The 23,793-nt window shown below is 44.0% G+C and overlaps 1 protein-coding gene across 2 annotated transcripts in view; it reads right to left on the reverse strand.

Annotated features, from left to right (window-relative positions):
• The window catches only part of LOC107219698 (transcription factor Sp9), an 89,748-nt gene that overhangs the window by 63,448 nt on the left and 2,507 nt on the right, over positions 1–23,793 (reverse strand). The window contains exon 2 of one of the 2 annotated variants that reach the window (XR_006902704.1): positions 13,752–13,754. The exons of the other annotated variant lie outside the window; for it this stretch is intronic. The gene's annotated coding sequence lies outside the window, so the exon portion shown is untranslated. The remainder of the gene's footprint in view (positions 1–13,751; positions 13,755–23,793) is intronic. 2 annotated transcript variants of the gene reach the window in all.

Here is a 23,793-nt window from a genome sequence, read left to right on the forward strand (position 1 = left end):
CTCTGTAATGGAATATAACGTGCAGTGAAAAAAATGCTGGTCGATTCGAGCGATGGATTTCATTTGATTAGAAAATTGCAAAAATTTAACGTCTTGAAGGTACCTAATTGATTTTCGAAAATACTAAAACTTCTACTTTACGTAGGTATTGTATAAATTACTTAAGCTCAAGTTTTTTCATTCTGTTGGACATATTTATGAATTGTACAACAATACCGAACGAGAGCTATACTTTGATCTATTTTTACGAGGGTTTTCCAGTCCAGAATACGATTTCCGTTGAAATCATGGATTGTCCGGAGTGTCAGATCAAACTGACAGATCGTTCTAGCCTCGGAACGAGATAATCGCTGCAGCCTCTTGGACGTCAGCCCCGGAGGCTCCGGATGACGCTCGACAATTTAATTGTTTAATTGAGCGGACGATTAGCGAGCTGGAACAGCGTAGCGACTTGGAAAAACTAAGCCTAGCTGGAGCTATCAATGGCAGTTGATCTCCGTAAACACGCTAATCTCTTGTATAAGAAATCCGCGCGATGAATTATTATTAGCAGAAATTGCGAAGCTCAGCTGCGTTTAATCGTCCGGCACGGGTTTGGCGATAGCTGAGCTGAATATCTTTTACGAGTCGGTGATATACATTTCAACGGAAGATGATTCAGCGAATGAGAAATGCAGGGAGGGAGAGAGAGAGAGAGAGGGAAAGTGAATTCTTATCCATTTCGTTCGAAGTGCCGTAATTCGGGGCAATTATATCCAAAAAGATACGAATCCGGTTTCGTCGACTCCTTTCCACCGAAGAAACCTGAAACTGCAAATGAAAGCCGTGGATCTCCACCCGCGTCAACTCGGATTATACACGAAGGCCGCAAAGCGGCAATTATCCGAACCGTTCCTCTGACTTTCCAATTTTTAAACTCCGTCCAGCTGCGTTCAATCGTCGCAGTCATACAGAGGCATTATCAATCCTTGTACGAGGGGTTTGCGATTCAGCGTTGAAAATAGAAGGTGAATATATTGAAAGAGCCGGGATTCTTTACCCTCCCCGAACGACGAGCGACTTGGCGAGATATATTAGTTATCTGGATTTACTAATGGCGAATAATTTCGTAATAATAGGAGAGGCGGCGCAGGCTGCTCCTGCGGGTTCCGACACCTTCGACAACTGACTAACTAGGCACTGCTGCTCTATTATAGTCATTATATTGGCCCGTTGTGTTATTTCGCGTACAAAAGATTCCGCTCCTCGTTATATCGGTTCTTGACAGCAAAACTACCCGGCCCGGATAATCCAGAAAGTGTTCAGTCATCTCTGCCTTTACGAGTACCTACTTAACGCAACTGCGAGTCCTCTACATATCGATCTGAGATGATAAAAATAATTCTCGATATCGGTACGAGGTTCGTAAAAATGTTGTTACTTTGGTAGTTGCTCTGCTGGTTTGGTCAGAACTAAAGAATTTTGTTGATCTAATTGACGTTCGCCGTTTCATCGATAATTATTTTCTAATTCCCCTCTTTCTATAAGGTGTTGAAATATTTTCCACAACTGTAGATACGAAGAAAGCGGAAATTTGAAACTTTTCGCGACGTTAATTCATCCTATCGGAAGATCCTTGTCATCAAAAATTGTTCAAAAGTTTACCGCGAAGGTCTCACGACGCACAGGAGCCGTATGACAAATACGAAACGTGTAATCACGCAGCGTGCTATCTTTAGTAGCCGATGGACAGGGTGGGATAGCGCCAGTTGCGCACATTCGTGCCACCCCCTGCAAATCATAGGTTTCGTAATATTTGGTTCGTGGGTTATGCCGTAGCCGGACTTGGCAAAGTCAAACTTTTCCACGTGCGAAAATGGGGCAAGAGGAAAAGAAAGAAACGGATAAAGACACGAAGAGTAGAATGTTACGCGAGGCGAGAAATCAAACCGGGAAAGATAACTAAACGTTAAACGCGTTCGAATTGCCCCTTGGCGGGGGATGAAAGCGCAACGAGGCGAATTCCCGGGGGACATTACGCAGCCCTTGGAAACGGCGAACAGCCCTCGAACAGCGGTGAAACCGAGCGAGGATCCCGAAGACCCTTAATCACCGCCGGAGTCAATATCGCCCGCCTCGAAGCCTCGGCGCAAATAGCGAGGCCATAAATAACTGGTGCCCACCATCCCGCAGCCAGCCCCACGTGTTTTGATTATATTACCTACTCGAGAGCTTGCGCGCACGGAGATCGCGGTGAGAGCTGTATACGCAAGCACGCACACGCGTGCACACCAGATTAAATCAGTCCCGGTTAACCTTTGATTAAAGTTGGGATTGAGACCGTCCGTTAAGTTCCACTCTGTTCCGAATTGCGTCCCCCGTTTCGCCCCGCATTGACGTCCCGACGTCGGACCAGCCGGCGCCTGATGAGCTTTCGCCGTCAGCCTCCGTTTCTTGTTTCAATTTTTATCTCTCATCTCGCTCTTTTCCTGTTTTATACTCACTCTGTTTTCTACGACACGCTCAACTCGCTTCCCTACTGATCGTCGCCGCTGATGCAACTGTAAAAGTTTACGAGACGGTTGTAAAAATGTGACAATGCCGAGAGGTTCTTTGCCTTTTCTCCATCCTCCAGGAAGAAGGGGGATATAATAACAATAAAAAATGAACACGGAATTGGGAAGAATGAATGAACGAAAGTTACGGTGTGCGAGTTATGGACGGAGTTTTGAGGTAATAAATTAAAGTTTGTCCGAACGATTATGATGATACCGCGCGATCCATTTTTCATCCCTAGGCCAGCATGTGTGAATTAATCAATAAGATCTTTCCTCCCTTATCGTCCGTGTCCTTCTTTCTTTGCGTTCACATGTCAAAAGATTGGAAATGTATAAACGTGAGCTGGTCATCAGGTTCCTTGCGACACTGAACTACTTTGATGTTAACTGCGATATTAACTGATGGATTACAGGAATCTGCCAAGAAACCCCCCCTCAGACACCCCGCTTATGAAAAATGTTAGTACAGCTCTTTAGGTACTAATCGAGGTTTCATATCGAAGATTTTAGTGTTTGAATTTTTTTAAAATTTTTCTATGTATATTTCTCTGCTGGCGCAACGGCACAGTAGCAAAGTACGCTTGGAAATCAGTTAGGCAAGGATAATTTGAGAAGTCAGTCAGCGCAGTGATTTGGTGTTTTTTAAGTGCTGATTAAGGTTTGACGTACAGTCCTTTTTATGAATATAATTCTCCGTGCACCAAGTGTTCGTCTCTCAAAATTTTCTGTTAAGAAAGAATTAAGTACCTAAATTTTGAACAGGTTACCTGATTAACGCCTAATTAAACTGCACCTAATTTTGCTGGAATTCGTTGATGGATTATCCAATATCGCTCTGCCAATAAATTATCTCTGTCCTTTCACTTATCTTCAACCTTTAAAGGCACCGCTTACGAGGGTTGCAAATCAAATCGGTGTTACATCCGTACAACCGTCTTCCGACGAGGAAAAAAACCAACAGCAACAAATCACGGAAAACGTCAGTTTTCATACATTGCAGGTGGTAACAAACGATTATAGAAGATGCTCAAAGTGAAATAGCTTTACGGTGATGCTTTTAATGCCAAAAGGGCGTATGATTTCTTTTTTCATTGCCAATCGTTCCGTAGACTTATTTTCAAGCTATCTATTGAAAAAAAAACTATACGTCCTTTTGGCATTCGCAGCGCGATATAATATGAAAAGTTGCCGATTGATGCGCTTGATTGCAGCGTTTGCGAATCACGCCTTCGAGGCAATCATTATCCTAATTTTCAGAAACATATCTAGATTTTTGCACAGATTTTCGAGACAAAAACTTGCCCGCGTGATTTGCAAACCTTTCACAAACTCGGCGTTCAGCATCAGAATAAAATTCATTTGAAATAAGTTTAAAATCCAAATCCTGGTTGAGCAATATTAAAAAATAATTACATCATTAAAATCTAAATTTCAGATTTGTCCGTTCTGATTTTCCCAGTTTTCATTGCCGCGCGCTGACAATCCGCGTGGTTTCTTGAACGGCTCGGAAGTCTTTTAATTGTTTTCCTGATCCTTAAGGTGTGCTGCGTTTGTCACGGTCGGGGAAACCGACGCCACATATTATATCCATACCTATGTACGTTCCTTTTGTCGGCGCCTACCGCCATTATGATACAATCAGCTCACACTTGCTCCTCCGCTCAATCTCAGGCTCCTCGCAATTACATTTTCTGCCACGCACTCAAACCGAGGAGCTACGATCATTCGCGATAACGCCTACACACGTTCTTATTATTTGTAGGTAATTTATAGCTGTCAAAATGACACTGTTTTAGGTCGTGCGTCTTAATTATTTTACTCTTTCCCTTTTCCTCTCTATTGTTAAAGAGAATTAGTCTTCATTTATAAGGCCCGGGAATTTTATACTCTACTACCGTTCAAGAAGTCGTTTTTTTCTCCGCCTGCTCACGTCAACTTCTTTCTGTTGTTTGCGACGTTTTGACCATGAAGGCGGAATAAAATAGAGAGAATTATTTTGTGATATAAATCTTCCTAAAAAATTCTGAATATCGTAATCGTTATACATATCTGCAGGTTTTCAACCGCAATCAAAAGTCTCAGGCGAAAAAATTTCACCGTCACACTTCGAAACTTCCACAACTGGCTGCTGAGAAAAAACCGTAGAATTTTTCAACTTCGCGTAATAGAATACCAATTGACGAATACCAATTTTAGAATCCAAGAATTTGACTACCTGTAACCTTGGGCTCCCCTAAAAGTAAGCAAGAAAATATTTAAAGCTCCTCAACAATTTGAAAAAAAACTCAGAATATTTCTCAGGATAACGAATGTGCGACAGCTCGATCTAAACAGAAAAAACCATGAGTAAATAAGGGTGAAAGGCAATATTGTCTGCTCCCTAAAGCGTGGCGCATGCATAGATTTCTCTCGCTGCGGTGCCTGGTGTCTGGTGCCCCGCATAAAACTGTCCCGTACACCGGTTCCCCAGAAGTGATAAATAATTGATTCAGATCCTCAAATTAACGGGAGCCAACGAGAGATCATGTGTATAACCCAAGGACCACCCGTCGATAGATAAATACATATATGGATACTGTACTGCAGCTTTGCGGGAAGGTTCTCCCTTAACGGGGCGACACCGTTCAAGGGATCCAAGGGTGTCCGACTTCCCGCCCTTCACCCCCTCGCCCTCCATCCTGTATACGGCCTGTGTGTTTAACGCACGCGTACCCGTGCATCTGTGCGCGTGTGCGTATAAGGTATGTACCCCACTCGACGAAACCCTGCAGGACGCCCTCGACACCCTCATTTCTCTCGACCGCTAATAAATTATTAAAGGCCAGCTCCTGGGTGTGACACCATTGCTCGTGCATGGTTGTGGGAATGACTGTTTTCCTTGAGTAGATCCACCGGTCCCTCATATCTATTCTTTTTCGCTTTACATGTATGGGGTGACGTGCAATGATGCGAAATCAAAGTTTTCGCGAACGGGGTTTAAAATTGTAGGCGAATTGAATTGCTTTTTTATACTAGCCTCCAAACTGGAAAAACGTAAATTTATACGTAGAACTTTGTCTACGATTGGCTGCATTTCTCCTTTTGTTAACAAGTTCCTAATGATCTTGTTCCGTTGACAATTATTGCAGTGAAAACTTGTTTGAAACAATTACAGAATAACAGTGCAGCACAAAAGGGACTCCGTTGTGTCAATGATGTTTATCTAAAAAATTCGCGAGTATACGTATAATTAACTTTATTTAAAATTCTTTGTCACCCGTTATCTCTTCCGTCTGATTCCCTGCGATAAATTCGCGATAGCTGTAATACCTGAGGCCTATTAATCATTTGACACCGCAAGGATGGTGTTTCCATCTTGTAAATTGCGATTTGGAATATAGATACAATGCTGGCGTTGGGATCGAGATGGAATTCCGTACGTGTACGCAGGTCAGCATCGCGATACTTCATCGTCGCAACGGTAAAACGTGCGTGCGATACGCAAATGTGGAGTAATTCTTTTTATCATCACCCGTTCCCTCATAAGCGCCGCGTTTATTTGCAGGTGAGACCGCGGAACACATTCCATTAGCAATATAAGTCCGCAACGGATAATTTAGTAGCATTTAAAGGACGACGGTTAAAAACAACTAAAAACCATCGTGAGTTATATGACGTACTTCGCAGGTTCTGAATACGAGCACCCTCTCGGTCTACGAATTACCGTACGAGAATAATTACGCTCAGAAAATTTCCTCACGGTGCGTACTTCGGGGCCGCATCTACTTGCATTTACGGGTATTATACATGTGAGGAAGTTCTGCTAGAATGGCGAGTGTTTTCTAGAAAACGCGTGCATGGCGTGAGAGAAACGAGTCCCGCGTTTACGCGAGCTTAAGCCTTTCGCTCAGATTCCGTGAAAATTCATGAAAGTATTTTTTAAACGACGCTTATAGTTTTACAGTTCCTCTCACTCTGCATTACCGCGGTTATTTCTCATTCTGCGAACAAGATACAATCAATCCCGAATTGTATTTACAGATATATTACAGACAAAATCTCCTTCCGTCTTGACAATGAAGTGAATTTATATGAAATTATTTTTCAATGAAGCTGATTCCCGAAAACGGATGCAATTTTCAGATTTGCTAAATCTCAGAGATCAGAGATTTAGATAATTAGTTTCGAAGCATCAAAACCTTCGTTTTCGTCGCACAGATTCATTTCAGTTGATTTTAAAAATTCGACTCTTGCATACATAATTGCAAAAATATGGAGTATTCGCGATTATTTTCCAACGTTTTCAACCCTTCGTAGAATTTCTCACCGAGTCAACCGACAAACTTGACCGTTCGTATAAAATCTTAGAGAAGGGTGTCTTTCACGATTTCGAGAATCGACCAACGATCCTTCCCCCCTTTCACCCCAGCCTCGGTCTCATGTAATATTGATGACGTGCCGGGGGTTGAAATGTCCCCTGTGATATACCCTATGATCCGGATGGTGAACTACGGGAAAGCGAGCCGGGGATACGAGCCCTGATTTTCAATGGGTGGAATCCGAATTTAAACTATGATTACCCCATGCGGCAGTCAGCGCGCCTGGTAAGTATGGGGGGCAGCAGCTACCTCGGTGCAACGAGCCTTTGACAAATTAGAGCCTTGAAATTAGCCCTATTTTTCTCTGGCTTGTAACCTGTACTTGACGGCTAATGGAACGATTCGTTTTAGAAGGATACCCGCGCTACCACCAAACTCACTTCGGCCTTAATTACCAACTTGGGTAAAAATAAAAAAAAAAAAACAAAACGCGAAGAGAACGACTCACGCGCTGCTGATCGTACTACAGCATCCCTAAAATTCCACACCAATAAGCTTTTCTCAAATCCTTATTACGCTCGTGTTTCGAATGCTCCTGAAAACACCCAAAAACCAAAAACAACAACTTATCTGTAGAAAATTTTCACAGCGCGATTCTCTCGTCTCAAGCTTGCAAGCTCTAACAATCATCTCTCGTAGCTTTGACTCACAATGGATACAGTACGATTCAAGTTCGAGTTTCTCATTTCTTGACTTTCGTTCTTCTTCAGAGACAGTTACTTGGCTTCGACTGTGGAGAAATACAATTTACGAGCAATGGCACGACCGTTTAAAACTGCAACGCGTCTCTTTCCTCCAAGCAAACCCTGCAGCAGCATGCGCGTGCAGCACCTTGGATTTTAGTTTTGCAAAAGGTTGCGTCATTTTGCCGTGTATAGGTATAGGTACCTACTTTTGGCGTTAAACTCCTTGTGTGAGCGTCGGCGTCTCATAAATATAAAAAATAAATTGAATTATCTTCGGCGGCACGTAATGATAGGTTAGTTCTTCTTCGCGTGGTCCCTTGCCATGCATACATGTGTGTACATTGTATACGCATCCAACCGGTGTCCCGTTTCGATCAACTATAGAGCCACCGTTCCACCTGATCCTGGAATCGAAAAGTTGCCTTTTGCCCAATTTCAATTTTGAATAGGTGCAAAGTTTTTTGCAACCTTGTGATACAACGTGAACCTGCGAAGCTAGAAGATGCACAAATTCTGTTCAACACTCAAAGAATGATCAAAGGTATTAACCCAAGTTTGAATCCAAGTCTTGAAATTTATAGTCCAATTTATAATGACAAATCAATTTAATTCGCCACTAAAAAAATACTAGTTTATTATTTGAATGATTAGTGTTCCTTGGAATGATTAAAAAATGTAAAGCGAGGTAATTTTCTTTCCATTTATTATTTGCAACAGATTTTTCTTTCTTTACATCGAATACATTTTATACAATTGACAAGAATTAATTACACGACTAACTTACCCTTTTACATACACACTATGTACACATGAATTATATCGCAACATTGTTTTATTTTCGATTCCCAAGCTTTTTCAGCGAGTGCAAAATACCGGAACACCCTCTATAAAGTGTGAACCTGGGCGTGTTTCCCTCAGAGTCGGTGGACACGTGTTTCATGTATAGCATACGATGCAGACGTAGAAGCGGTATAAGAAAAAGTTGTATTAGTTTCGGGTGAATTTTGTTTTCAGGGATTGAGACAGGGCGGTTTATTTAAATCGGTAATCGGCCCCGTACTAATTAACGTAGGGTCAGAGGGTACCGCTTCGAGAAGATCCAGACGTTTAGCTCTGTCCCAGGGCAGAGTGGCCGAGGGCCCATGGCGCCTCAGGGAAATTAACTTTTTCGGGAATAATTTGTTTCTGCTCTCCTTTTCTTTCCTTCACCTTTTTTTTTCTCGTTCCTTTTCCTCCTTCTCCCTCGCCCTTCGCAAGGTGCGTCATAAGCCTCCTGTCCCAGCATTATTCGTCCGTACGTATAATACATTATACTGATGTATTCTAATGCATACACCAACCGTTTAGCGACCCTGTTAACTGTGGGAAAGGATGAAGCCGATGTATACTCTCTGAAAATCTCCCTCTCATGAGTTTCGAATTTCAATTACAAAAACACGGAAGAACTATAGAGACTCACTTTCTTTCACGAACGGTCATTAAGACAAATTGTTTCTCCTAACAGGACAACACGTATAACAAAAAAAAAAAAAAAATGCAATCCTGACAGGAATCATCCTGCGGGAACTGCAGCATTGGTATTCATGCGTCGATAAATGGTTCATCCCGAGTCTAAACGTATATTCCGAGTTCGAGTGGACTTGTATTTTGCTGCAATTCGCAAACCGTAGGGTCGACTCACCCATGGTGCAGTGGCATGGCGAAAACTCGGAAAAGGGATCTTTATGGAGCTGTTTGCCATCTCCGTTCAAGTGGAGCGAGGTATTTTCACGGGTTTTTCCCTCCCGCTTTTATTATCAAACTTTTCCCTCCAACCACTGCTGTAGTCCGAATCTAAAAACTGGCGATACCTACAGCTCGTTTATGGAAATACGACGCATTCGAATTCACTCGCTCGGTTGTCGATCAATTTCGTCGATTCAACAGAGCCGAGATTCGTTTGAAAATTCATTGCCAGACTGGTTTCATTTTCGTTTCACTTATATAGCTCGCATTTTGATCAAGAAGCATCATTCGAAACCAATTCAAACCAAATCAATTATGAGATTCACGTTTTGGCCGATAATTGCCACTTCCAATTAAACCGCACGCACACTTGCGACATGTCTTATCAGATGGGATCGGGACAGCCGGAGGGACCCGATACGGTAAGAGATACCTAATGTTTCGTAAAAGAGGGATTAGAAAAACACCAAGTCAGCACCGTCGCGACTTCTCTCCGACTCGAGCATCGATTCCTCGGCGGTCACATAGCGCCAACTCTCTTTTTCTCTCTGTTTTTCGGGCATTTTACTCCCTCGGTATCTCCAATACTCCCTTTCTCGCCCTCTCTCTTTCTCTCTTTCTCTCTATCTCTCTCTGTCGTTTCCACCATCTACACCATTATAGTGCTACTTCAGACGAGTATACCGTTGCCTCGAAACGCCGTCTCGAATTGCCACATCGTCAGCATTCTCGACTGCCGACTATGCCATCCAAGAAGAATACGGTCAACTTTTCTTGAAACTATCACATGATTACATTTCTCTGTTAGATACTGCTCAAATCAGATTGAAGAGCAAAATTGAGCCCAATCAGTTCGTTATAATTCCCTGTTTGACTAGTTCGTATCAAACTGGATTATCATACAATTGAGCTGGTTATGCGGTGTAACTTCTTCTTCTAATTCAATTTTGAATCAAACCCTTTATGCATCGATCTAATTGTGACCACAACAAATCGAGGAGTAGATTTGATCGTTTATATCAGCTTCGAGTCATCTTGGCAAAATCATTACTTAACATCGAGTCTGGTATAAGTTACCATCAATAGATAAATAAAATTTGGTGCTTATTGAATTTAGTCGTTGTCAGTCGTGGTAAGATCCCGATTCAATCATCGGTTCTGACTTCGTTTAACGAGGTGTCCAGCCTTTCGAGTTTTAAAAGCGTTCACCGTTCAAACGACAGATATGCTCGTAAAGAAAAGAAAGCGACGTGGGTTTCTTCGGTGGCTAGATAACACAAGTCACATTGCAATATGTCCACGCGTAAAGACGTCCATCCGGAACGCTCGGAAGGCCTTGCGTAGAAAGTTGCATATCCACATGTCGCGGCCAGCTCGGCGGCAGCCGACTTGCTCCATTTTGCACAATCTCCGCGTCTTATTGTGTGCCGCTTCTTATTTGCCGAACGAGTAGGTATGATCTCTTCTCTCCTCTCTTCTCCTCTCCTTTTCGCGACCTCCGTTCATCGCTCTGCTTGATCGCCGCTTCGCTGCCTCTGCCTCGGGGTTCATCAGCCTTGTCCTCAGGCCGTTTCTTTCCTCTCTCACTCTCACCACTTGCATCTGGTATGCACCATTCTCTCGCCGCACCCTTTTGCCTCCAATCCTTCCACTTTGGTGGTCATCTGCCTGGTACGGGATAGGGAGGAAAAAAGATTGTGCACCACCACGCACGAGTCCAACATTTGCTCTGCAATTTTTATGCAATTAACCCGTCGTAATGAACCCACGGTCTGCATCGACCTCGTGCATCTTTCCGAGAGAGGAAGAGAGACCTTGGAACAAGGACGAGGATGCAGCCACGGATGGACGTCCGTAATGACGATTACTTTCGAAAGTACCAGGCTTATCTTTAGTCCATTTCATAACTCGGTTTGATCTCATCTTGAATAAACATTTTTCTTCTTCATGCTTCTTCCACGTGTCGGCCAGAGACACAGGGGCTGCTTTACAGACATCTGGAACTTCGGTACTAGACTCGAGTTGGACAGCAGTTGAACTACCCTCACAGTAGGTGATTATCCTATCGAAGAAAACGGTACACAAGTTCCCAAGGAAAATATAAAACTAATCCTGACTTCTACCGTAACGGTATGCCTACGTGTTGTGCGAAGACAAGGAATTACGGTATCGCTGAACAAAGTCGGAGGACTGTCAGAGAGTTATCAAGTCAAGTCGCTTCCTTCAACTCTCCCAACTTCATGTTCTCCAAATAACAAAACGAGATATAACCGATAAATGAAAACGAAATCCGCATAACTTTCATCCCGTTGGCAACGAAAGGATTCGTCGTCCTTGTCGAGCGACTGGTTATCGGCCAGTCGAGGCCATAGTCCAATGTAGGTGACTTGGACGACGCACAATCAAAGCACGGCAGACACGCAAGTTGATTCGTGTGTGAACCGCGTGTGCGTCAGTCAAATAGCGAGCCAAAAATTTCTCATGCAGGTGCCTAAAGCAGTCCGTCTTTGGTCTCACGGATTGAGCGTAGAGCGGGTACTCGGCTTGACAACTTCTTGGCATTTCCTGAATTATTATTTATGGCGCATGACTTAACGTGGCGTGGATGCACGCAGACATGCGAAGCCGAACATTTTTGGAGTGCGTGTGTAGAGTGGAATTCCGCAGTGTCACCGCGACGACGGAGATATCCGCACTCTGCTCTCACCTACTGCCCCGCTTCGAAATGAACTGGCTGAACTATAACGAGTGGATGTTACGCCAGTCATCGGGGTTACTAAAATTCTATCCCATGAACTCGCTGGACTTATGGAACCAGCTTGGATAAGAGCAGACGAAAATCGTGGATATGCAAAGATTGAGATTCGAGCTGCTACTTGGATAGAGGAAGTGTCACGAAGTCCGTCATCCCTCCCGGGAAGAGGTAGATAATCGCACTACTTTGCAGATTGACGTTCTTCTGCAGTCCAGTTTGTTCTTCGTTGTCAATTTCGTATGCGAGAAGATTATTATACGGGTATGGCTCGCCTTCCGCAACGACTCGCTGACCAATCAACGAACCAATTAGGAGAACCCCGGCAAATTTCCGACCAAGAAAGATTACTTTCCTGTACATTATCCACGGCTCGGATGAGATGAGTATTCTTTGACGACAATCCAACGTTCCATGGACTTCATTCATAGTTTACACCCCTCTGTAGGTATACTTTTCCGTTGTCGCCAGCTAGCCGCCGCAAAACCTCATCCATCGCTCCTCCACTCGCCCCTTCGTTTACGTAAAAGTACCTACTATGAGAGCGGGTATGAGAACGGGCAGTCAGGTATCGCCATCGCGTGTGTATCTCTTCGTACCGACACACACGCACATTTTTGCTGGCATATAACGACCGGCGACGCGACGGTTCTTGTATTCCTCATAGCTGTATGTTCGTGCGGTGTTTGTTACGTACCTATTTACGTGTGGAAAACAATTCTGCATAACAGTGTACCCTCTTCGGTAACCGAAGTTAAATTGGCCCCGGAAAGTTCTTTTTAATACGTTGAATCCATCATTTTTTTAACGTATTTATCCGTGCAGATTTTTGACGCTGCGGTGTAAAAGTGTAAAAACCTTATTTTCAAGGAGTTGACAATTAGTGTCGGAATGTGTTTACTCGGATGGAACTGGATCTGACGGTGAACCATTATTCGGCGACATGTCGTACGTGGTTGAACGCTAAAAGAGACTGAACGAGTCCCAGTAAATGAACATTGTAACCTGAGTATCTTTTTGAAACGAGTCTTTATTTCTGGATAGAATTTTCAACCCTTTTTCCACCATGCAGCGTCAATTGTGCACTTAAGCACAAGCGACCCATAGCATCTTACACATATAATGTCTTTGGTTCGTTACCTCTACGAGTCGTTGGCTACTTGGCGAAGATGATGATGATGATGATGATGATGGTGGCGATGTTTATTGCGCCGCGAGGTGCGATGCCTCGTTTGGACAACAAGCTGTTAATTAACCCGCGGTATGCCACAACCAGAGTTTCAAAATAATTATCTGTCCAGGGCACGATATACATATATAGGTACATAAAGCGCGATTATGGTAGAAATTATACCCAAGCTTCTTATAAAATCTTTTCTTCAGCTCACGCCCTCGCAGAACTTTATATTTTCGCCCGATTCCCAAACAAAGCACGCATATACGATCCTCGCTAAATTTTGGCTATACGTAGGTACGTTATATGTATATCTGCGGCGTTTAGTGGCGAGCATGAGAGTTCTCTGGACCAGTTTGCGGCCGTTGAATCGGCTGAATATGACGTTCGTGTGTATGCCAGCATGCAAAAACCGAACACATGCCTAAACCCTCCGCAAATTGTATCAGGCGATTTCATTCTCTGCATGTACACGATCATACAAAGTTGCCACGGACACGCGACGCGATATTAGCCAACCGGCTGAACGATCTGTTAGACACGCGAATGCCGATTTTTCTCACACAACTTTGTCGGCCGAAGCAAAGCCTCCAGAAATCACTCAACAAAGTGACAATGATTGCTTTGGCTCTAACGTGCGTGCAGCAGGCAATTCAAAGCTCCGGGTCACCCCGCAGCCAACAAAGACAAGCTTGCCAAAAAACACCTTCACGAAGCTGCTTCTGACTTCTCCTTTTTCACTCGGATGTACGACGTCGAAACACCCGTTTCTTGTAATACGCGTACTCACGGCTGACGAGACAATTCTCGCACGAGGTGCGACTCGTTTAAACCTGAAATCGACTCTCACCGGAGCTCGAGAAGTGATATGGTTCTTTCCTGAAATATCCCGCAGTTCAAGGGTGTAGGATAAAAAATTTTGGTACAGGGACAAAAAAATTGTCTAGGTGTTCGATATCCGGACTCGCGGCACGGCACCCGGGTAATTCCATCTCGGATACCGCGCACGTTGCATATAGAATCCTGAATACAGACGGGCAGGACTCATCCACACGTAGGCAAGAGCACGTAGATGCATACGCAGGTATGTGTATAAACGGAATGAGATACACTCACGGAATATTAAGTAGTAGCAATTACCGACCTATAATTATCCCCGTTTGGATACTCTTGTGCCTCTACGATTCCTTGGGACGTGGGAACGAGGCGCGACCGCTCGCGAACGGGCCGCGATATACCGACTTGTTCCAGTATATTTACACCGCGCTATTCCGATGGACGTATTATAGGTACGATCACGATGCTGCTCTTGGATGTATCCTCGTCCGAGTGATCGATTTGTCTGCTCGTTCATACTCATGCCCGCGTACCTTGAGGGCCAATTAGTTGATGCATTCGTACTTGGAATCCATCCGATCCTTGAACCAGGTGACAAAATCAGATCGTTTACATTGTCAAAATTATGCTATTCGATTCAGCATCGTCCAAATTTTTCGGTGGTCCATTTTCTTCGATGTTGATCGGCATAGATTTTCCAACCGTTCATCGTCTCTTTCGCATGTGTAAAAACACTGCTCTTGGTCTGTCAAGCAAAGGACTTAATTGGCAACATTTAGGCGTATCGGACACTAGACGGTGCAGTGGGCCGCTGGAGCATTACGTAACTCCAGCGTTGTCACGGATCGGTGTCTTTTTCTTTTCTTCTTCTTTTTATTTGCACTATACGCGTGTCTACGCCATACACGAATACCACGGACCAAATGATTCCTCAAGATGATGGGTGCTGCGGTAGTTTTCCACGGACACTACAAACACGCGATCGGACATACCGAGGCTAGAGATAATCGCTCCGAACAACTACCGCGTTCAAAGATATTCTAATGAACCGATTTGCAGTATGGTTCTTTGTTATCGCGGTACAACTCGCAATTGTTATACAAAACTGTTCCGTGCAGATTTGTTCATTTTTGATGACCTGCAGGTGAGGTAAACGCTTTGCATTTTTTTTTTCCTCTGCTTATAGTTCCGCACGAATGAATGATAAACTGAGGATCTTGAGTCGGATAGGATCCGTGGATCGATGGTTCATGATCTACACATCGAGTCAGAATTCCTAAACGGAAGAATCGCTAGGGATGGTGAAGTAAATCAGACTTTTAGAAATCATTTCCTTCCCCCGTTCTTTGGCACTTCGGTTTTTCGATCCTCGCGGTCAGTGATCCGTTATATAACCTTCGTGTAATTTTGCATTTCTTGCTGTGCAGTGGGTAATTAAAACGTAGTCAGCGTTATCTTGCAGATGGTCGGACAGTGATTAAAATCCATCCAAGTAATGTGTGTGTAAGTGTACTTCGTCACGCGAAGTACTTGTCAAACAAGCTATGCGCATCTTTTTTTTTTCATCCCTCCTCCTCGCTCGGCATCGGGACAAGATAAATGATACGCGGTTGAAAAGTTTTCCTTATTACTGGAGGACGAATAAACCTGCACCTATATCATGTATACAACGCAGAGTCGTTTTTGCCAAATCCTGTAGTCTCATCAACTATACGCGCGGACCGCCAATCATTTACACACGCCTATTTCGAGAGAGAACGATGAAATGCTCAAGATTCTCTGCACGCTTCGTTTATTACCGATGTTACCAACTTTTAGAAGAAATAAAAATTCTTTCATTCCGGCCGATCGGTACTCCGTACGTGCCGTATGATTCACGAACAGAATTTCAAGTAGGATGAAAAAATTGAAATAAATCAAGCTATAATTGGGTTTTAACATAAATCGCGCGAGTGTACATATATGTTATATTTTATACATATATATATGTATATATACGTATATATATGTACGTACATATATATATATTACTGTTCGGACAATATCACGGAATTATGAGAATCCGAGAATTTCTCGCTGAATATTGATGACAGTTATGATCTTATAATCTTGGTTTATATCTTAAAAAACGTTAATTTCAATATCTTGCAAATAAACGATTTCAAATCGATTCATCCACTCCGCAGGTGTTTAGAAAAAGAACAGTTCTATGTAGTGTTTTCTAATTAACCATTGCGATGCGACTAACAATAAGTCAATCCCGACGTTCAAATCGTCCGATTATTAGGCATTTTATTTTATTTTATTTTGTTAATTTTTATCTTATTAGGTGAACTGATCGCAAGGTTTTTTTCCGCGATAATTGCAGAGTCGAATCAACGTTCACGGAAGACATGTTAGTACACCGTATTGTAATGGGTTGTTTCGAGGTTAACAAGAGCTCGGGTTTGGCAGTGCTGGTGTTGTTGTCGGCGCAGAAGCAGAAGTGACCACTTTGTTAAATGAATTCACAGCATTATCCAATTTGCTCAGAGCGTCAACCTTTGGATTCCAGAAATTCAGTAAACACGGGAAACGCCAAGGAAAGGGAGGCTCCCTTCCCAGAACGCATCGCGTAACAAGACGTCAGGCTAATAATAGCCGCGTTACATGTACCAAGGCGAAAATAAATTGACGGGCATTAATTGTCTCGTGTTTTAACGCCGCGAAGTCAGTCGGCTGCCTCATCCTTGCCTCGAGAGTGGAAAATAATGCACATAACTGTACACCTCCTTCTGCATACCCGTATATTATAAATTATATACACATTTATACATACGTGTGTATACATGTATACATGTGATACAGCGTTGGGGAAAAACACATCAATTTCAACAGTTCACAACTCGCTACAGCAGTTGCAGGGACTTACGAGAGGCAGGGTCGTTGGGCCGCAAGGTGTGGCGGCAGGCAACACCGTCAAATAAAAACTGGTTATCTCTGGCACATTTAGAAAATGGCGGGTCTCACCGGGCCAGACTTGGGCCTCACCGCGTTCGTCCCGGCGTCCACCGATTACCCAGGAATGAGGCGACCCCGGTCTTGTATATGCCCCGTAGCCGCCATCCGTTTCGGTACAGCTGGCCTTATCGTTGGGCCCCGTCTGAGAGGCCCTAAACTCGAGATACTATCGGTCGGGGGGAGAGGCTCGAAGAGAAGTTGATTAGAAAATTTTTACAGAGCTATACACTTGATTTGAAAGAAAATTGATTTTTTTTCCGTTCACTTTTGAGTGCAAGGAGAAACTCTTTTCAAAGAAGTTCGCGAGTTGGAAATAAATATTTTTTGGTGATTTTCGTGACAAGATAGTCGCGCATCAAGGATTTACATTAAATTAATGTATCGTTAAGCCAGGATGATTTTCCTGAAAATGCAGAAACAGAGAAGAAAAAATTACAAATAAGACCCTATAATCGATTTTTGCTTTTCAATCGCTTTTAAATTGTAGAAATATCTATAGTAGATGCTTATTTGGTTGAGATAACTATTCTCTGCAAACGGATTTTTCAAAATCATGATTAACGGTACAATGTTGAAAAATTGAATATTTTACGATGCCGATACGAAAAAACTGTTCTCCGTAGGATTGAATACAATTATTACGTATTTTGAATAAAATTGGTTATCGCAAAGTAAAATCTATCGAATATTCCCGATCTTCGATATCACCTACATCCTGAAACGATTTGAAACAAAAATTCGGATATTTTGACCTTGCGTTTTTAGGAAAATCTTCGTAGCTTCCAACCGAATAAATTTGACGAGCAGTTGACATGCGACTATACTTCAGGATAAAGTTAACGGAAACGTGTTGATTCTCGGCTCACCAAATTTCGTATATCAATATATCTATATGTGTACAATTTTAATCACAGATAAACGAGTATTTTTTTCAGCACAAAAATTGTGGCGAGTATCTTTTACTGTGAAAATATAGATTATCCGTTACTTTTTCCAAACTTTCGTGCGAAGTGAATGCAACGATTATCGCCGGTTGTAAGAGCAATGAGCATAACCCATACAGGGAACGACGAGACGCTTGTTAAGAACTGCCCCATTTTGCCTCTCCGAGCAGATCACAATCGGTACATCTTGTGTATATACGTATAAGCTGTGTGCGCGAATAAGTTTACGCGTTATTATGAGGGCCTGTTATGTAATGTGAATTTTATTGCCGTTGATCACCGCGTCATTATAGGCGGAGAGGCACGCCGCTGCGGGCGCTGGCTAAGAAAGCCTGTAACCGCGGTATTATATACACCGAAGAACTGTTATCCGACCATCTGTCAGCCCGATCATTACCCGCGTGTAAATATATGCATAGGTAATGCCGTTTGTTCCTCTTTTGCGAAGGGGCTTCGCCCGCTTTTCAGTTTTCACTCCCGCGAGCGGGATTCAAAAATTGCCGCGTTTTTCTCCCGCCCTGGAGCGCGGGATGTTTGAACTCGACGAAGAACTCGGACCCCGTAGGTTCGCCTTTATTCCGTGGTGCGTCGATGTTACGTATTCCCCGATGCTCCAAACGCGGATCTGGGCTACTCGTGGCCGCCTTTATCGTGCGTGCTGCCTTCGGGCTCCGGACGACTTTCCAAACTGCTATCCATTACCACCGGGCCCTCCATTCCGGCGAGTTGTATGCGGATCTCACGGACCGGGCCGGGCCGCTCTTGTTCCCTTCTGCTTTCAAGATTCGCGTTAAACATTTTCGGGACATTCCTTTTTCTCCCAACGATCCAATTCCGGGCTCCCCGAAGGAGTCGGGCTTCGCTGCGGATGCGATGAAGGGACTCGTTTATTATAATCACGTGTACCGTTGATCAAATTCCCCTTTCTGCGAAGATCGTTTGTTGACCCGACGCTCGCCAGAAGATCGAAAAGAACTCGAGCGGCTTTGGCTCTTTCAAAAATTCCACTTCACTGAATACCACGTATTGTATACGTTACGATTCACTGCGAGGTCGAGAAGATCTCAAATCGCACTCTAAGCGCTAGCAACTTTTATCGGAAAGAATTTGAACCGCCGGAAAGTCCAATGAATAATATCCTGCGATAATTACTCGAGGTTAATTAATTCAGTTCACCGATTACAACGGTCGCGTACATCGAAGCGACTTCAAAAAATGTTGTCTAAGACAATAATCAGCAGAAATTGTTTCAATCACGTTTTCGCAAACTTCTTTCCAACTATTATAGCTTAACCATCCAGCGTGATGCTGTAGGGTAAAATTCGAGCTCCCCTACCTATGAAAATTAGCGTAAAATCAAACAAATCTCGCAGCGGTTTTCAGGCTGCTATAAAATATGCCTCCTCCTTTAATTCCGGGTAAGTTATTTAGCGACGTGATCATCGTTCCCCCGATATTGCAAAATGGCTGGCGTTAAGGCGCGCGCGCCTTACTCGGACTTTTTGCACCTGTATAATCTGCACGAGGGTACCGAAGTTGGCGAGCGTCGGCGGTTCTCCAAGGTCATCGGGGTCGAGTGGCCGAGCCCCGGGTAATCCTTTCCGCTGTAGCGGTCGGGCGGGGCTATAATCGAGCCTCGCACCTAATTACCTTAATTGAAATTTTGATTTCCCCCACATTGTGTGCAATATTTTGTACAAAACGTACGTCGAACGTAAACTTGTCCGTATTATACGCGTGTGGGTCGTAACGTTGAGCGCGAAATTGGCGCCGGGTTCAGAACTGGGGATTAAAAGCTCCCGCAACAATCTGTTGCGCTTTTCTGCCGCGCACTACTGCACTGAATTAACTCGGTGCAACTGCACGCGGAGGCTGCTGCGGCACACGGTGCAAAACCCGCAAACTCACCTGCCGCCTGCAGATCACCGGCCCACCTACCCACTTGTGGCCGCAGTTTACGATTCATTAACCACCGCATTGAAGCGCTTCGCATTCTGCGGCTGTGTCTCTCTATCTACTCGCTCCTTATTAACCGTTCACCTCATGCGCCTCCTTACGCTTATTCGCGCCCGCTCCTTATTCACGGATGTGTAATACACGAGCCTTTACCGGTTACTTGCGCTTTCTTAACGCCACCGGACGCCACGAGTACCTACACATTACACGTGTGCTGAATGTCGCGGCAAATTATTGCAAATTGATTGGAAAATAGAAACGTTATTTTCTTTCTCGTTCACCCTAATTACGCGTACGCATGCGTGGCAGGGCTCTTGCAGAGCCGGCTGTATAATTCCTCGACACACGGGGAGATGTAAAATAATTTAAGCTTCTCTGATCTGTGTATCCTGTTATTATATTCATTCACCGGAGATTTTAATTTATGCCATTTGCTCCTGATACAGCTAAATTTTACTTCGTTTTACAATTCTTTTTAATCAAATGTTAATTCATCATGCTGATGTTCGTGCATAATGGACGTAAGATAATTGGTCCTGGTTCCATTATAACTCTGGTTATTCGTGAGTCCTTGCTAATTACGGCACCTCGCTAGCTGCTTCTCATTTCCTCCCTCCCTCTCTCTCTCTCTCTCTCTCTCTCTCTCTCTCTCTCTCTCTCTCTCTCTTTCACCACTCTCGCGCTTATGCATATCGAACGCGAACGCGAATTCTAAAAGGGCGAGGCTACAGACGACGACGGCGAGAAATCGTAATCATTTTAATGCGTCATGGCTAGTGTCGGCTTTACAGAGTACATTTCGTGCTCCGGGACTGTTCCATCGCAATCAGCTGCGACCCGCGTCCTCGTGCCCCGGTTTTTTTCTCTCCCCTTGTACAGCGATCTGATTACGGTGCCGCCACAACTATTGAGTGTTTTTTCCTCCTTCTATACATAAACAGTATTTTTTTTTTTTTCTATTATTTCATTTTGTTCCACGTAGATTTCGTAAAAAATGATTCACGCACGGTACTGGATCAGGCCAATTGTTACAGTAGGTACCTAAAAGACTGGACGTCATCGAGAGAGAATTTTCCAGGATAAATCATCGGAGAAACTCGAGAGGCGAACGCGTCTGCGACTAGGACTAGAATCGGTTGGGGGGATGAGAGGGGTGAGAAAAAGTATGGGAGGTGGAGGAGAAGAAAGAGCCGTTCGAACGTTCGTAGGAAGGTTCTTCTTGCCGAGGTGCATCGGGAAAGGAAGTATGGAGAAACTCTGCTGGCCGGCACACACGGAGCAGCGGAGGCTTCGCAGGTAATTGCCGGACCGACGGGTCGATAATGAGCCCCGGCTTCGGGGAAGCGATTACACCCGGCCCAAGCCCGCAGCCGAGGTTACCCTGGCTCTCTTGCGTCCTCTGCCGCGTCCTCCGAGTCCTTCTCAATCGGCTCTATTTTTTTATACAACAGTCCATGGAAGACGGACGGATCAACCTGCCAAAAACGGGGAAAACGCAAAACTCCTGCACACGTATTTTACTCGCGTTAACTGTACTCGAGGCGTGCAAGCAGGCCACAATTATACGTATCGAAATTCACCCCACGTGCCTTATTTTTATTACCTCAAAGTGGATTTCGAACTCCTTTTGTACTCCTCGATTCGCAGATGGATTTAACGATCTTTTCCACGTATGGGAAAAACGCCCAGCGGAATCGGTCGTTGTTTTTTTTTTTTTTCTTTTTCTCTAATGAACTGTTGTGACCCCCGTGCGATGGTTGATCACGTGATTCGGTTGTACAGACCTGAAACGACTATTTCGCAAAAACTTCAAGGGCTTCTACTAACGAGAAACTTATTTTTTGCAACGCTGAATTAGCTGTAAGGCCACGGAATCCAGTTTTACTAAAAGCTCTCATCAGAATAATGTGTTCCAAAGTGGTACGTTCAGTTGGAGCATAATAGCTTTGTGTGAAATTTGTAACTCTTACCGAATATCTCGAACTGCAGACAATGAAATACATAGTCTCGCGTTCGAAATGAAGAATAATTTTTGTTGCCACTTTACGTTGTAGAAATGAATTTCCAGCAGATTTGTTGGTGTTATTTTTTTTTTTTTTTTATTTCGTTTTTAAATGCAGGGTGATTGTTTCCGCTGATTGCATAAAACATTTTATAATTTTTCCATGACCAAAATCCCAATTATTGTACAGCTGCAGAAGTATATCTTTAATGCGAATAGTTCCTCAGTTTTATAAGAGAGCAAGTATTCGATCGCTAAGAGAACCAGAGTTTCACAGTACTTTCCGCTTGTACAGGTAGCTGATTTCCGATTGCACATGACAGATTCTCGCGTAGGATAAAATGACGGGGCAACGGTAAGTCGGAGTACCTAATTGGTCGTGGAGAAAAATGAACGTAATGAAAAACCGGGAAACCCGTATCACTGATGCAAGATGACAGGTGATTTGCGGTACGAAGGACATTATACGCGTTACATCTGATCTCAGAGCATGCAGAGCTAATTATTGAATTCCCGGCGATGAGTCGTCGATGAGTACAAGAAGATGATGACGAGTAGGAAGAAGAAGAAGAAGAAAAAGAGGAAGGAGAAGAGCGAGAGGAAGAAGTTGTTAAAAATAAGCAAAGGGAGAAGGAGTCTTCCTGCATGCGATACGACGTGCCCGAGGCTTGCTACCGGGATAGGATAGGTGATCTAATTTCCCGTGCAGTCGTGCAGAAAATGATCCTGCCGCGATTACGAAACGGCTTCCAGTCTTCGCCGGCACCGAGTATTCGCCTTTTTCTTCGCATATTTCGCATTTTTTTTTATTCCCGGTCTCGGTGCATTTTTCCCCGGTAGTTTTTCGCGCTCGATGGACTTCCTGCAACTTCGGATCTCGCAGCTGCGATTTCCCGTTAATCGAATCCATACCCACGCGTCTCGCAGATGCGTTTCATAACCCGGCTCGAGTGTCGATGCTTTTCACCCTGCAGCCGAAAATCTAACCCGGTACCAGCGAGCGCACGAATATTGTCCAAGGGTCACCTCGAAGACAGGATTTCCTCTGCTCGAGAATCCGAGGGAAAAACTGCGACGGAATAAACGAGAATTGTGGACTCTAAGCTGCCTCCTGTCAAGGATCGCGTTTCCCGCGGGCACGGCGTTCTCGCAATTAACATAATGAGGTAGAAAAGGTTGATATTAACGCTAGGCTAGTTAATAGCCGAGGTGCACTTATAGCTTCGAGCTGCCGCGGAATGCAAATACGCTCCGGGTTCCCTCGGCTTTAAGTATCAACACGCAGCCACCGCGTTTCGCCGATGATGCACAGGCGTTTCAGTCCATTATCCGATATTGCATCCTACAGCTGTAGCTTGCAATTAGATGCCTCGAATTCACCGTTACGAGACCCATTGCAATTACTCAATTTTTCAACACCTTTGACCGTATTCTTTACGGGATTCTTTATCATTTATCTGCAATATCTCGTTTCCGGTTTATCTCATCGCTGCGGTCTTCGGAGGTCGTATAGAATTGCTGCACCACTTGACCGCTGAGTACATGTTTTCAACGGTCGAGTCTTCTCCATTCACTCTCACAAGTTTCCAACGCATCCAACGCCTCTAAAGCTTTCCGACGGTTCGGTGCATTGAAGTTTAAACTTTAGAGACCAGTTTGCGCTGTCGTCCGAAGGAATCGAATAAGTTATCCCTGGTTATGGACACTGAGTGCTCTTCAAGGATGAAAGCTTGCTGCATCATATTCATGTACGAATGAATAACTTCCGAGGAATATGTGCACAAATTATGCGAAAGAAGTTGCATTTACCAGGCGAGAAACC

The sequence above is a fragment of the Neodiprion lecontei genome, chromosome 2 (assembly GCF_021901455.1).
Source record: "Neodiprion lecontei isolate iyNeoLeco1 chromosome 2, iyNeoLeco1.1, whole genome shotgun sequence".
NCBI classification, from domain to species: Eukaryota; Metazoa; Arthropoda; class Insecta; order Hymenoptera; family Diprionidae; genus Neodiprion; species Neodiprion lecontei.